Source organism: Oryctolagus cuniculus, chromosome 11 (genome assembly GCF_051225735.1).
Source record: "Oryctolagus cuniculus isolate XC-2025 breed Fujian yellow rabbit chromosome 11, ASM5122573v1, whole genome shotgun sequence".
Taxonomy (NCBI): domain Eukaryota; kingdom Metazoa; phylum Chordata; class Mammalia; order Lagomorpha; family Leporidae; genus Oryctolagus; species Oryctolagus cuniculus.
The window spans coordinates 108,415,607-108,430,763 of NC_142877.1; the positions used below are offsets into that span (position 1 = coordinate 108,415,607).

The 15,157-nt window shown below is 45.1% G+C and overlaps 1 long non-coding RNA gene across 2 annotated transcripts in view; it reads left to right on the plus strand.

Moving 5' to 3' along the window:
- Nucleotides 1–741: 741 nt before the first annotated feature.
- LOC127491089 (uncharacterized) overlaps nucleotides 742–15,157 on the plus strand; it is a 145,375-nt gene continuing 130,959 nt past the window's right edge. For both annotated transcript variants that reach the window (XR_016217011.1, XR_016217012.1), the window contains exon 1: nucleotides 742–881. This is a non-coding gene — a long non-coding RNA (uncharacterized LOC127491089). The remainder of the gene's footprint in view (nucleotides 882–15,157) is intronic.

Sequence of the window (15,157 nt, forward strand, 5' to 3'; positions counted from 1 at the left end):
ACTTGACTGTTTTTGTGTCAATTCAGGTTTCCTATAGAAAGAAACTAACACTTAACCTCCCCATATTACCTAAAATTCTGAGCATTTTAGATCGCCTGTTTTACAAATACAGAAATAGAGTCTCCAAGATTTCTTGTCCAAGATTATCCCATTAAATAGAAACTGACCTTCATGCACACCACATCTCACTCTTCCCACATTTCTTAGGATAAATGCATCAAGCAAAAGCGACAAAATACAACAAATTGATTAGTTCTTCAGATACTTATTGTGTGCCTGCTATGTGACAGATACTGTTCCGTGTGCTAGGAGCACAGAGGTGGACCCAAACCAGTGCCATGAGGATGCATGTAGCCCAGTGCAGGAGGTGGGCACAGCACATGCAGGGCAGAGCCACTTTCTTGGCCATGACCAGGGAGCACCAAGGCCATCGCTCTGGCTGAAGAGACGTGAGACAGAGATGGTTGGGGAGAAAACCAGGGAATGAGCGCCCGGAGTCCTGGCGTCCCCCTTAGCAGGACTTGGAAACCTGAATCGGTTGAGAAGTCAGGGGAATGACACGTTATTGTCTACAGCTGTGTGAAGCCTGGACTCTAGGGGGCAAAAGAGGATGCAGAAAGACTGGGGTAGAGGCTGCCATGGTGTCGCAGGCTTGCGATGATGCTGTTAGGAGCTGAATGGTGGAGAGGGTGAGAAGCAGTGAGAGTGCACCATGCCCACCAGGCCCGCGGAGGACTGGTCCCTGGGCCTGCTGGGATACCAAAGGCTGTGCATGCGCAGTATTGTACTCATGTACAATAGCGCAGTATTCACCCTCAACCTCCGCACATCGTCTTGTGAACCTGAACCCTCTCTGCGTGACTTATCATACCTAACACAATGTAAGTAGTTCTTAGGCTGTATTGTTTAGGGGACAATGACAAGAAAAAAGTCTTCCCATGTACAGTACAGACGCGATTTTTTTTTTTTTCCTAAACATCGTCCCTCCACAGTTGATTGAATCTGAAGATGCAGAACCCGTGGCTATGGAAAGCCGGATGGGTTCTGCAGGCCAGGCGGAAGGCTCTGCGGACGGATTTGATGCAGGCGTTGGGAACCAGAGCAGCATCTGGAGCTCCCTCTTAGCAGAGCAGGAAGGTCAGGCTGGGGACAGCGCCATGTGGCTGCAAGGACAGAGAGGATCAAATTTTGAATTTCTGTTTACGTGGAAGGATTTTTGGATGTTTTGGAAAACCTGAGGTCCCTAAAGGATCCCTTAGAGCATGCTATAGGGGAGTTTTAAAAATGAGGAGAAAAATAATTTCATTTTCCTTTTGGGAGGATCATTCTGGCAGCAGGGTTTGGGATGGATTAGGGAAAGGGGGAGAGGAGAGATGGGGAAAGCAGTGGAATGCTAATTGCTGAGTTAGGTGAGGGACGATGAAGACGTGGACCAAGACCACGGCCCAGGGGGCAGGCATGTAGGAGACAGCACTTGTGTCAGTTCAGATGTCACTCGGGAATGTCACATCCCAGGTCAAAGTGTCCCAGCTCCGTACCCCGTTCCAACTTCCTGCAGAAGCACACCTTCAGAGATAGAAGGTGATGGTTCAACTAACTGAGTTAGCGCCACCCAAGCAGGGGACCCAGATTGAGTTTCGGCTCCTGACTCCGACCTGGCCCAGTCTTGGCTACTGCTGGCACTTGGTGGGTGAAACAGAAGGTGGAAGATCTGTCTCTGTCTCTCTGTTATTCAAATAAAATAAATACATAAAAAGAGAACAAAGAGAGGCCACAGCTGAAATATTTGTGGGGGGATGTGGGGAGCTCATTAAAAACCAGTTACTTTTAGATGTGAGATACAGGGAGGGTTAAAACGGTCTCCTTTTCAGATTATTCTGAAGCCTGGGAGGCATAAAATCCCACATTATTTTCTTTTCTTTTCCATTAACATTCAATAGTCATGTACCACATTTTCTTAAAGGACCAGTGAATGTGGTTCCCTCCATTCCCCTCCCCTCCCCCCTTTCCTCCCCTCTGCTCCCCTTCCCTTCCCTTCCCTTCCCTTCCCTTCCCTTCCCTTCCCTCTCTTTTTTTAAAAAGATTTATTTATTTACTTCTAAGGCAGAGTTACAGAAAAGGAGAGACCAGGAGAGAGCTTCCCTCTACTAGTTTACTCCCCAAATGACTGCAATGGCTGGAGTTGGGCCAGTCTGAAGCCAGGAGCTTCTTCCGGGTCTCCCATGTAGGTGTAGGGATCCAAGTATTTGGTCCACCTTCTGCTGCTTTCCCAGGCTGTTAGCAGTGAGCTGGAGCTGGATTAGCAGTGGAGCAGCCAGGATTTGAACCAGTGCACATAGAGGATGCCGGTGCCAGAGGCAATAGCTTAACCCACTATGCAGTAGCGCCAGCCCTGGGTAGGATTTCAGCATTTGAACCTGGGGGAACATAAGCGTTCAGTCGGCTGCATTGACGCTGGCAATAGAGCCATTTGGTACCATGGCATACCCTTGAAAATACAGTCTTATTTCAAAGTTGCGAGAATCAAAAGATAGCAAATTGTGGGTTCCTGGTGACTTCATACAACTGAGCTGTAGTCTGCTCTCTCTGGACATCTGTAAGAGTAGAACTGAATCCTTGTGCAGCTGGGCTGTCACTGTTTTGGGTTTTCTGTCACAGGCAATCAAACCTCTCCCTAATGAGTTCAGATATTTTTCTGGAGAATCTTTGAAATATCTCTCATGGTACCCTATTGAGTTAGGTGTTACTGTTTCTACTTTTTGGTTGATGAAATTGAGGGAACAGGACTGAGTTTGAACGGCGACTGCTTGGCTCTGAATCATTTGAGGGTGATCCATTCTGAGAGAATTTGTACTTCTCCACTTGATCGGGAGTTGTTGATTTTACACCTTCCTGTACATTTATTTAGGTTATTCTTCCCTCGGCCTTCATTCAAGCACTTTCACGTGATCAGGATAATGATTGGACAAGAAAGCAGTAGGACTTTGTTCCGAAAGCTTTTAGCCCAAAGAAAGGGGCCCACTAATAGGAGGCTCATCTGGCTGCAGGTTCTGTTACTGTCCAGGTGCTGGAATTCTGATTTAGAGAGACGCCACACTTCCTTTGCCCGGTCTCATTCTCAAGATGCTCTGAGAGCAAGTCAGGACCATTGAGATTCCTGTTAATGAACAAGTGAGGCTCCCAGAATGAGCTGTGTGCAAGGCTGCTGGGCGGAGCCGACCCCTTCTCATTTTATACTCAGGATTCAGAACTGGAGGCCACTGTGTCCTGCCTGGAGAGAGTGGGAAACCCATGGAACCAATAGTAGCTGGGAAGAACTTTAGAATTCAGGGGAATCTGTCTCATGTCAGTACAATGTGGGCTTTAGCTTGTAGAAAAATGGGATTAAAAGTTAAGCTTCATTTGGTGCAAAAAAAATCTTGAAATCTGTGCATATGAGAAGCATTCAAAAGTTAATAGAGAATGCATGTTATGAAAAAAACTATGTATGCCCGTGTACCTCTATCTGTTCACACTAAGATTTTTAAAGAACTGTTAAAACCCAGAAAAGTCTGTTTTCATCTACTTTCAGGGACATAAAAGAGCTATCATACAAACACATCTAATCTGGCCTTCATCTCCCACATCTTATGCATTTGCAGTGAGATAATTCAATTTCTAGTCAATATCTCTTCGATTCTTTTGTAAGGTATTAAGTTCAACCCTGTCCTTGCCTTTCATCTAATGAAACTCATTCTACCTCTTAAGAGGATCATGTCAGTTTGCACATCAGTGACTATGCCTCACAATTTCCATTGCTACTCACAGCAAAAGCTTTTGAGGTTAGAGCTTGATGGTTAAACACAAAAGGTCCCCGTGCCCCGAGATTCCACAGATGCCTGTTGAATTACCAGGATGGCCTTGGACTGCAACTACTTAACAAAAGGGGTTTCTCCTCCCTGACACCCACCCCCTACTCCCTCTAGGACCGAAAGAGGGGAAAAAAGAACCCACTTCAAACAGTGCACCTGGCTGTAATCTTTTCTACTTCAACTAATTGCTGTTTGCGGTGGCAGGAGACTGGGGGACAGAGCAGGGGATGGGGACTCCCCAGCTAATAATAAAGTATCAGACCACAGAGTGATTTCATACGGTCCATTGTTCCATCCAGGGCAGCCCACATCTTACATTAATTCCCAGTTGCAGGAGCTACAGCTCTCATACAAAGAAATGCATTCCTCACGAAATACAGGAATTAATCCCAGAATGCCCCGAATGCAACAGCAGGCAAAGAGTTGCATTTCAGAGGGGTTTTTCCAGACATCTGAAAATGACTCAGTTGCTGGGCTTTTGAAAAGCATGAATTTTCTTAAATGAAGAAAACTCAGATTTATAATTGAGAGCAGATTTAATTATGATTTCAGTCCGGACTACGTTAAGTACAATGGCTACCTCTTAGGTGGATGGGAACTTTATCCTCAGGGTTCAGCAGATGCCCGGCACCACACAGGTGTTTCGTAAATCTCGCTGGGCGTGTGAGTGAATGACACTCCCAGGCTGTAGACAATTCTGCAAACATTTGCAGTAATACCCTGTTGACGAAGGATCAAAAGGGAAAGAACAGAAGGCAGGGGGTTTGTACAAATTCTCTAAGTTTTATTGCCTGGAAAATGCCTTCTCTAAGCGGGAATATTTTTGCACACAGTGACGGTCATGATCATCTGCAGCAGTATCATTCGCCGTAGCAGTTCCAGTGCTGGGGCGGTGGTAGCAGCTTCAAGTGATCACCGGATGCCCGGTGTTGGCTTTGTTTTCTGCGTGGTGTTTGTTCTCACAGATTCTCTGTGGGAGTAGTTGCTGTTGTTATCCCCACCTCTCAGGCTGGAAGACTGAGGCATAGAGACCTAAGTACCTATCTCAAGGTCAAATAGTTAGAAAGGGGCAGACCTATACCCCTATGTAACCTTCCCCTTCCCTCCCTTCCCTTCTCTTCCTCTGTTCCCTTCTCTCCCTCCCCTCCTCCACCCTCCCTTCCTTCTCCTCCCCTCTCCTCCCCTCCCCTCTCCCTTGCCCTGCCCTGCCCTCCTCTCCCCTGCCCTGCCCTCCCCTGCCCTTCCTTGGAGCATACTGGTGGTCCACATTGTATCATCTATTCCCAGGCGTCTCCTCTTTGACTTCCCTCTTCTTCGAGATTGGAAAGCTCAGCACTTCATTTCCCAGTATCCCTGGCCATGTGACACAGTTTTGGGGAAAGTTAGAAGTAGCAATCAGTAGAGAGAGGCTTTGAATGGGGACTTGGGGGTTCTCTTAGTTTCTCAAATACAAAGACGAGTGTAGCTAGCCTTTCTCCTTTCCTGCCTTCATCCAGTCTTTCTTTCTTTCTTTTTTTTAAGATTTATTTATTTATTTGAAAGGCAGTGTTACAGAGAACAGAGGCAGAGAGAGAGAGAGAGAGAGGTCTTCCATCTGCTGATTCACTCTCCAGATGGCCACAATGGCCGGAGCTGCACTGATCTGAAGCCAGGAGCCATGAGCTTCCTCTGGGTCTCCCACATGGGTGCAGGGGCCCAAGGACTTGGGCCATCTTCTCCCGCTTTCCTAGGCCATAGCAGAGAGCTGGGTCAGAGGTGGAGCAGCCAGGACTCGAACCAGTGCACATATGGGATGCCGGCGCTGCAGGCAGTGGCTTTACCTGCTGTGCTGCAGCTCCAGCCCCTTTATCTAGTCTCTAATGTGACATTCGTCTGGAGGTGCAGCAGGCATTATGCAGCCATGAGGCTGAGAGAACCACAGGACAGTCAGCTTCACTTTGTGGGTCTGCCGAATCCACACATGACTTCACCACGCGCCTGTGGACTTCTGGATACATCGGGAAAACAAGACCTGCTTTGTTTCAGCGGCAGTGAGTCCGGCTTTGCACTATTCACAGCTGAAATTGCACCTGACTCACGCCAGTCTGAATCTTCAGAAGTTAAAGGCCGAGGACCTAGGAAACCGCATCACAGGCAACCAGAAGGAACTGACTTTTGGGAGCGAGACGAAAATTAAAATCTTCACTCATGCTGGGTTGGGATCTTGTAGATGCGGGGATATTGACGGAGTCAGATAGAAGGCATTAGATTGTGAAATTGTGTGTACAGGCCATTGACTCCTCTAGATAGTCCCTGGTCACGAATGTGGCAAACTAATAAAAAAGTGTAAGTCAGTGCTTTGAAAGCTGCAATCCAAGTAAAAGTGAATGCTCAGAGACGTAGAGGATGAGTCACGTACGGACGTCCATCCTTTTGCAGGGACCCTGTGTCTTTGAACAAAATAGCAATCTAGATTTTGTAGCCTGACAGAGAATTCACTGAACTGTCATCAGCCACCTAAGGAGAAAATGAAGATCTATATTTATTCCTGAGTTTGAAATGTAAAATAAGTGTGGTTGTCTCAGAGATTCCATTATATTTTTAAAGGTTATTTTTGCCTGTGTTCACTTAACTCACATGTTTTCACCTCATTGGAGTATTATTGTTTACGTTTGCTGAATTCTCATTTCCCATCGTTACGTGGCTTTATATCTACAATTCCCATAAATGTATCGGTGGCTGGAAAATAACATGTTTAGCACAATGTTAGTGATGAAAACAGACATGTAGTCACTGCCGCTCAGAACAATTTTGCAGACAGAAACGAGGAGTGGGAGTTCAGTGTGAACATAAACATATGAAACCTGGGGCCAGTGCATATGTGTGTTAATGTGATGTTTTCAATAGCCCTTCCCCCACAAATGTATGCACAGAAAGAAACAAAATAATTTCTGAAGGTACATTTACTATACCTAAGTACTTCTGACTTTAGAAATGAATGAATGAATGAATGAATGAGTAGATATCTGAAAGTTAGGTCATTCATTTTACTAGGCTATTAGGTGTTTTGAAATTCTGAGGAGTCCAAACCCAATAACATTTTCATTTCATATCTAAACAAAGAAAAGTAACTTAACTGTTAACCACTTTGATATTTTCCAAAACAAGGACAAATAATGCTCTCTGGTACAACATTGGTGAATTTGTTAAATTAGCGAAGAGACAGAAACTCTTGAAGCACTAACCAGATTCATAGTCCTTGAAGCAAAACAGTGCTGAGTCATGCCATGGCCGAGATGATTCTGAGACTCCCCTCTTAGTCATGAGTGTGCTCTGAGAGCAATCAGGACGAAGCTTGGGTAAGATTCCTTCCTGTAATGATCCCTCTGGACTTCTTCGATGGGAAGCTGCTGTGGCTCTGAGTGGATGAATCTACCACTGTGCAGAGTGTGGATCAGCTCCGAGCCTGCACGGGACACATGCAAAGGGAAAGTGTAAGGCTACCACAAACACACCAAACCCCGGAGTAAAGGTGGGGGAAACCCGGCAGGCTGCCTCCCTGTGCAGGAGAGAACAGCAGCCTCTACTGGGAGAACAAATCTTATACAGGTTTACAGAGGTAAGGAAGTGGGAGCTGATGCTTGTGATTGGGCCATTTGGTCACCTGACTTCTAGTAAGCCAGGCTGGCCTTAGATTGAAGTTTGTTGTACAAAATGGCAATAGGGCCAGAGCCCAAGATGGTGCTACAGATAAGACCTTAGCATTTTGCTAACAGGAAATGCAAAGCATCTTGTTTGATTGAATTGCCTAAGCCCCTGCCATAGGAGGGGCCATTTTCTATGCCGTTCGCGGTGATTTTGTGATTCATGCACTGGCTGCAAAAGGTGGCTAGGGTCAGCCATAAAGCCTTGCTATGCAAATAAAAGAGCTTTGCTGAATGCCAGCTTACACACTGCTGATTCAAAGGGGACTGGCACAAGCAGCTCCAAGGAACACTGTCTGCATTGTGCTGCCCCGGCACACCACGTCTCTATGACGCTCCAGAGTTGTGCGACAAGGCAGCCCCGACACTTCGCCTCCTGCCCTTGCTTCAGGGTTGAAAGAAATGGTGGCCCTCGCAAGTCCAAGCAGCGACATCGAATGAGTGCATTTCTTCTCTAGCTTGTTGTCACTAAGTGAGAAGTGAATAGTAAATAACTGTGTTTTTGGCATTCATGTATGCTCGCTTTTGAGGAGGAATGTCTTTTATTTTTCTTCTTCTCAAATGAAGAATGAGAAACCAAATTTTTTTTCCGTGACACTAAAATAGTCTTAAAAAACTGTTTTAATTGACTTTCTCAAGTGAGCTATCTCAGTAGTATGTACTCAGGTTTCTAAATACCATGGCTTTTTGTAGCCGGCGCCGTGGCTCAATAGGCTAATCCTCCACCTTGCGGTGCCGGCACACCGGGTTCTAGTCCCGGTTGGGGCGCCGGATTCTGTCCCGGTTGCTCCTCTTCCAGGCCAGCCCTCTGCTATGGCCAGGGAGTGCAGTGGAGGATGGCCCAGGTGCTTGGGCCCTGCACCCCATGGGAGACCAGGAGAAGCACCTAGCTCCTGGCTCCTGCCATCGGATCAGCGCGGTGCGCCGGCTGCAGCGGCGGCCATTGGAGGGTGAACCAACGGCAAAGGAAGACCTTTCTCTCTGTCTCTCTCTCTCTCACTGTCCACTCTGCCTGTCAAAAAAAAAAAAAAAAAAAAACCATGGCTTTTTGTGATGAGAGAGAGATTTAGATAAGATATGAAGATCACCAAAGCAATGGAGAAGAGGTTATAACCTCCATTCTTTGTCTCACACGGAAGAAGAATTTCTAAGCGGACAAGGGAAAGAGAAAAGCAAGATGGGTTTAAAAGCAAGATTTATTTAAGCCCGAGACTTTCAGCCAGAGTGGCCTGGAGGGGGTCTCCCAGTGAGGAAAAACCCAAAGGGGCTGGTGGAAGTGGGGTTTTAAAGCACAGTTTTGGGGAAGAAACTGTCAATCCATACAAGGCGGGGGACAAACCCATCAAAAGCCCTGATTTATATTATAATCTTTTTACTCTGTCTGGCTTGCTCATGATGTAACAGAAGCCCCATCAGAAGAGTGGGGACCCTAATTTGCTTTACAGTACACTGGGAGCTCAGAAGGATGGAGTCACTACTCTCTTGCTGTTCTCATGGTCAAATCGGAACTTCTTAAATGGGGCAGGCACTTTTGACCTTACTAAAGGTAACTTTTGGGGAAAGCAAGCATTTTGCACCCTAAATTTCTGCTGGGACCAGCCTGACTGTCTATTAACCCTTCTGAATCCTCAAACTTCCATTGCTTGGAACTGGACTCATTCCCAATGTTGATGATTTTCTTCATTCATTGAAGATAATCATTGATGATATATTATTGGCAACAAAAATCATCTACTAGGAAGAGCTATTTCTAGCTTTTAGATAAGACATGCTTCTCAACTGTTATCCAAAATTACTAACTTCATGTTACCACTCCCAACAAAGACACAGATGTACACGCACGCACACACACACACACACACACACACACAGAGAAAGAGAGAGACAGAGCTTTCATTTGCCTTTTTATTCCTAAATGCATGCAATGGCCAGGGCTGGATAGAGGCCAAAGCTGGGGCCTTACCCAGATCTCTCACCTTGAACTACATGAGCCATCACTGATGCCTCCCAGGTTCTGCGTTACTGGGAAGCTGGAGTTGGGATTCAAACTCAGTCACTCTACTGTGGGATGTGGGCATCCTGACTGGCAGACTAACCACTAGTCCGAGCAACCACCCAACACAATGTAGCTACTCTGTCCTAGCATCTGTCTCCTGCTCTGCCTATCCCATACTAAATCCTTAACATTACCTTCAGTATGTGAAAGCCACTGCATTGAGGATGTGAACAAGCGGGATTCTCCAATTTCTAGAATCTGGCTTCCCAGAAAAAGCAGCAGCCATAGGCATTTTCTTGTTATACATGAAACTGAAAAGCATATGAAAATCTGCATAAGATCTTGACTGCTTTTTAGAGTTCTTATTTGAGGGACTGGATAGTCTGATCTCAGCAATAAAATTATTTTCCTGACTCTCCTTTGCCTATATCTGTAGCTTAATAACCATTACAAGCATGAATGAATGAAGGAAAAAACAGAATAGGAAAGGAACAAAATAGAAGGAGAAACAAAGAAACCTAAGGATTGGAAGGAGTGAAATGAATTTGATGTTGAATTTGAAGTAATCATATGAGCTCCAGATTGAGAAATTGAGCCTTAGTTTGCTGCTGCATCCTAAATAGTACCAACATACCATAGCTTAAAACAAATAGGCTTATTGCTCTCATGCCTTGCTCGATGAGTCACCTGGAGTTTAGGTGATATCATCTGGGCATGGTTGGGTTTGATTGGTTGGCCCCAGGCTACAGGTAGGTTCAGGTCTGCTCCGGGTGTCTCATTGTGGACCAGTAGCCATGTAAGACACACTGTTCTAGTGACGGTAAAAGCAGAGGCTAGGCAAGTCACATAAGTGCATCTACGGCTTCTCCTTGTTTTGTGGTCACTAATATTCCATTGGCCAACATAAGTCTCATGGCAAAGCTCAGTGTGTGTGCTTCACCTACATAAGTGGGAGGTCTTCATATGCATTATAGTTTAACACAGAGGCATTATTCTTTAAATGAAAGAAAGCAAAAATTCAGTGTTCTGTAAATAGGCCATTGGGAGTACAGGACTGGAGTTCCCAAGTGGAGAATTCATATATGACATCAGAAGCCATAGATGCACTTGAAAGCATGCAGAATGGGGAGCGTTGGATGATAAGACACTGGAACCTTACAATTTGTCACATTTAGGAAGAAGAGGCAGGGTAAGGAGAATGAGAAGAACAGCCCAGAGGCTGGAATCAAAAATGCAAAATGCTCATGAAGTCATCTTGGAAATAGGCCAGGGTTCTACAGGTTTAATGGTTCTCACCAGAAGCATTTCATGATTTCCCCCCACTCTTGACCTTCTACTTGGCTTCCCAGCCAGATAAGGGAACTATCTGCTGAAGTCTCTCTCTTACCACTTGGTTCCTTCTATAACCAAAGCATTATAGAGGGGCAGGAATAGAGCTAATTTCAGCCTTCTTTTAAGCCTTTAAAATATACACAAGGAGTGGTTATTCGGTATTCCACAAAACCTTTTCTATATGTAGACACATATGTCTAAATTTAGTGTGTGTTTACAATGAAGGCTGTTAAACATCTCGTACTAAACATGTTGCGTGGTCAGTCTTATGGAATAGTGCACGCACGCTCATTTTCTGTGACTCATCACTTCATCAGCCTTGGGAGGACCCTGACCACAGCTGTGCAGAAACGGCCATAATAAAGCCATAATAGGCATGGCATGGATCGCCTGTTTTAGATTTAGGGTTTCATTGCAACTGGAAATGTTGGATGAATTTCCTTGAGGCTTGGCTTGTAGAATTCCTATTTCTTTGCCCGATCCTGAGTCTGGTCTACAGCTCTAGGTAGAAAATATGCTCTAAACTCCATGCGAGGCAGTGGTGCTGTTTGTGTATAATAGTCTCTACAGAAAACAACCCCATTTGTGGAAAGACCCAATTTTTTTCTTTCTTTTTTTTTTTTATTTGACAGGTAGAGTTATAGACAGTGAGAGGGAAAGACAGAGAGAAAGGTCTTCCTTCCGTTGGTTTACTCCCCAAATGGCCGCTTCGGCCAGCGCTGCACCGATCCGAAGCCAGGAGCCAGGTGCTTCTTCCTGGTCTCTCATGCAGGTGCAAGGGCCCAAGCACTTGGGCCATCCTCCACTGCACTCCCCGGCCACAACAGAGAGCTAGACTGGAAGAGGAGCAACCAGGACTAGAACCCGGCACCCATATGGGATGCTGGCACCACAGGTGGAGGATTAACCAAGTGAGCCGCGGTGCTGACCCAAGACCAGTTTTCTGACCTGAATGTGTCTTGAGACGAGAAAATGACAGTTCAGTTCAAATTCATGGAGCATCTACTACTTTTTGTAGGTCCTGTCACACCACTCTTCAAAGTGCTCATGAGTAAAGTCTACATTTTTTGACTCGGTATGTCAGTTACCAACATATTGCTTCTAATTTCCCCCTACTTAACATACCTTGTGGTTTCTGTCCCCTGATTGGACCAAGACTGCTAGACATGGTATTTAGGGGTCATAACAGATCAGCCCTAGCTTTTCCTCCTCTCTGCCTCTCATTCTCTGTCCTGCCTTCTGTCTCTACTCTGACCCGGGTCAGCTTCTCTCTCGCCTTACTTTTCTCTTCCTACACTTTTTGTCATTGAATCTCTCGCATCCTTCACCCATTGAGAAAGAACTGGTTCTTCGGAAGAGTCTTTCCTGAACTGCCAGTGTTAGGTTGAGTGTCTGTCCCAAGTGTCGTCACCAACTTTCAGTACCTCTCCTTCTTGTCTCGGAGTTAGCAGTTTAATCCTTTCTCCCACAAAATAAGCTCCTGCAAGGTGTGGAGGTTGTCGTTCCTCATGATAACCTCCCATCCCAGCTCGGTCCAGACATACACAGTCTTTTGATAGCTCATACATATTTGTTGAATTAGTGCTTGACTAAGTATCTACCTTTAGGGAGAAAGCAATAGACTTCAGAAGATTAGTCGAGCTTGCAAATGGAATTCTGAATGAAGACATTCCAGGCAGAGCTTGGTGGAGGAGCAGGACGTGAGCTGGTCTTTGAAGAATTTCATGAGACAGAGATAAGGAATGAAGAGCCAAAGGAACAGAGGGAACAGATACACTAGAGAGGATACCTGATTTATGGCATGCCCTGGGTATGTAACAGGAAATCCTGGTTTTCTGGGATGGTCAGGTTCATCAAGGGCACTCAAACTGTGGTAAAGAAGTGTGACCAAGAGATTTGGGGCCAGGTACTGAAAGGCATCAACATACACACAGGAATAGTGGCTATCAAGGTGTGGTCCAGCAGTGTCAGCATCACCTGCGAATCTAAAAAATGTGGGTGGCCAGGACCCACCCCAACATTTTGATTGAGATCTGATGCATGTGAAATTGGAGAGCTACTCTTCTGAGGGCTTACAGCTTTTCCTGCTGAACCCAAGCCACGAATGCATTGGTGTTTGCTATAGAATATCTTCTTCAAGTCTCTTCATGGATACTGGACTTTGAGGTCAATTTGCCCAGATAAATCAAGTGTGGTGCATTCTTCCAGCTTCTGGATTAGGTGTTAAACATCTTCAGGGATGTCATCTGACCTCAGAAATCAGCCTCAGTCCATAATGTCTGCATTAGCACATCGCACCCTCCCTCTGGCTCTAGAGGCTGTCAATGGACCAGCCATCCCCTCCTTATGTTGGTTGTGGGATTCCTCTGTCTCGACATTTCTGAGAAGAAAGGCCAGGCTCTCAGGGAGGTGGGGTCACATAATGTGCTCTTCTCAAAGCTGTGCCCTTAGTATTCAACAACCCATAGACTGATGCCCACACCACCATTTAGAGAAATACCTCTCCCGCATCCTCCCTGAGGCCCAATATCCAGGATTAGCAGCAGGCTATCTGGTAAATCCCTTTAGCTCGGCTGCCCATTTTCCTCAAGGATGCTCCTGATTTATTTTTTTGCTCTGAGCACTTGATTTCTTAAATAATCTAAATCCATTCCTTGCTTTCATATTTTTATTTTCTTCTTTTCACTCTCATCCATCAGAAAAATCTCTCAACCTCCCAGTTATCAACTCTCCTAAGACCTGGCCCTTTTTTTCTGAATTACTCATCATTCTTAGAGCTACTCAATAAGTTTCTCCATTGGATTGTGAATTCCATGCAACCGTGTTTCATGGCAGGGCCTGGAACATAGCAAGTGCTCATTAGTGACTTTTTTCTCTCTCTTTCATTTTTGAAATTTTAAAAAAATTTTAATTTCAATTTTAAATTAAATTTTAACAGATTCAGTGTCATTTGTAGACAATTCTAAGAGCGTAATGATACTCACTTCCTTCTTCCCTCCTGCCTCTCTCCTTCCCTTCTACCCTCCCTCCTTCTCTTTCTCTTAATCTTTTTTTAGTCTTTGAGATAACATGTTGTACATTTGCATAACAATAAAAGGGTGAATACTTCACTGGATAAGAAGTTTAATAAATAGAAAGCAAAAAGACCCTCATTTCATGGAAATACAGACAATGGCTATAAACAATAATTGAAGGGAAAAATGACTATTTTACCCATATACAGTAAATTTTAAAGAAATCACAGATCATCAAAATTATAGTAGTATAGCATTCTTAACCATTTGTTGGACAAAGGTATAAGACAAAGTTTTACAAAACTATATTTCCATCAACACTGAGACACACTGACATTTCTTCATTTTCTCTTTTTCTTTTTCTTTTTTTTTAATTTTAGTTCCTTCATATAAGGGATTTGTCTTTCTGGGCCTAACTTATTTCACTCAGCATGGTGTCCTCCAACTGCATCCATTTTGCTGCAAATGGTAGAATTTCATTCATTTTTATAGTTGACTAATATTCCATTGTTTATATATACTATGGACACCTTGGTTGATTCCAGATTTTGGCTGTTGTCAACAGTGCTGCTCTGAACACGGTGGTACAGGTATCTCTTGGGTACATGTGTTGAAGTCTTGTGGGTATCTACCCAGTAGTGGGACTGCTGGATCATACGGCGAGTCTCTGTCTAGTTTTTTAATAAATCTCCACACTGTTTTCCATGGTGGCTGCACTAATTTACATTCCCACCAGCAGCATATAAGTGGTCCCCTTTGGCCACATCTTTGCCATCATTTGTTACTCTCTGTGTGTTGGATTTTATCCATTCTGACAAGGGTGAGGACATACCTCATTGTGTTTTTGACTTGCATTTCCCTGATGACTAGTGATGTCAAGCATTTTTTCGTGTATTGTTGGCCATTTGTGTTTTTTTTTTTTTAATTTTTTTTGACAGGCAGAGTTAGACAGTAAGAGAGAGAGAAAAGTCTCCCTTCCATTGGTTCACCCCCCAAATGGCCGCTACAACCGGCACACTGCGCTGATCCGAACCCAGGAGCCAGGTGCTTCCTCCTGGTCTCCCATGTGGGTGCAGGGCCCAAGCACTTGGGCCATCCTCCACTGCCTTCCCGGGCCACAGCAGAGAGCTGGACTGGAAGAGGAGCAACCAGGACAGAACCCGGCACCCCAACCAGGACTAGAACCCAGAGTCTCGGCGCCGCAGGCGGAGGATTAGCCTGGTGAGCCACGGCGCTGGCCCATTTGTGTTTCTTTTGAGAACTGTCTATTAAAGTCCTTTG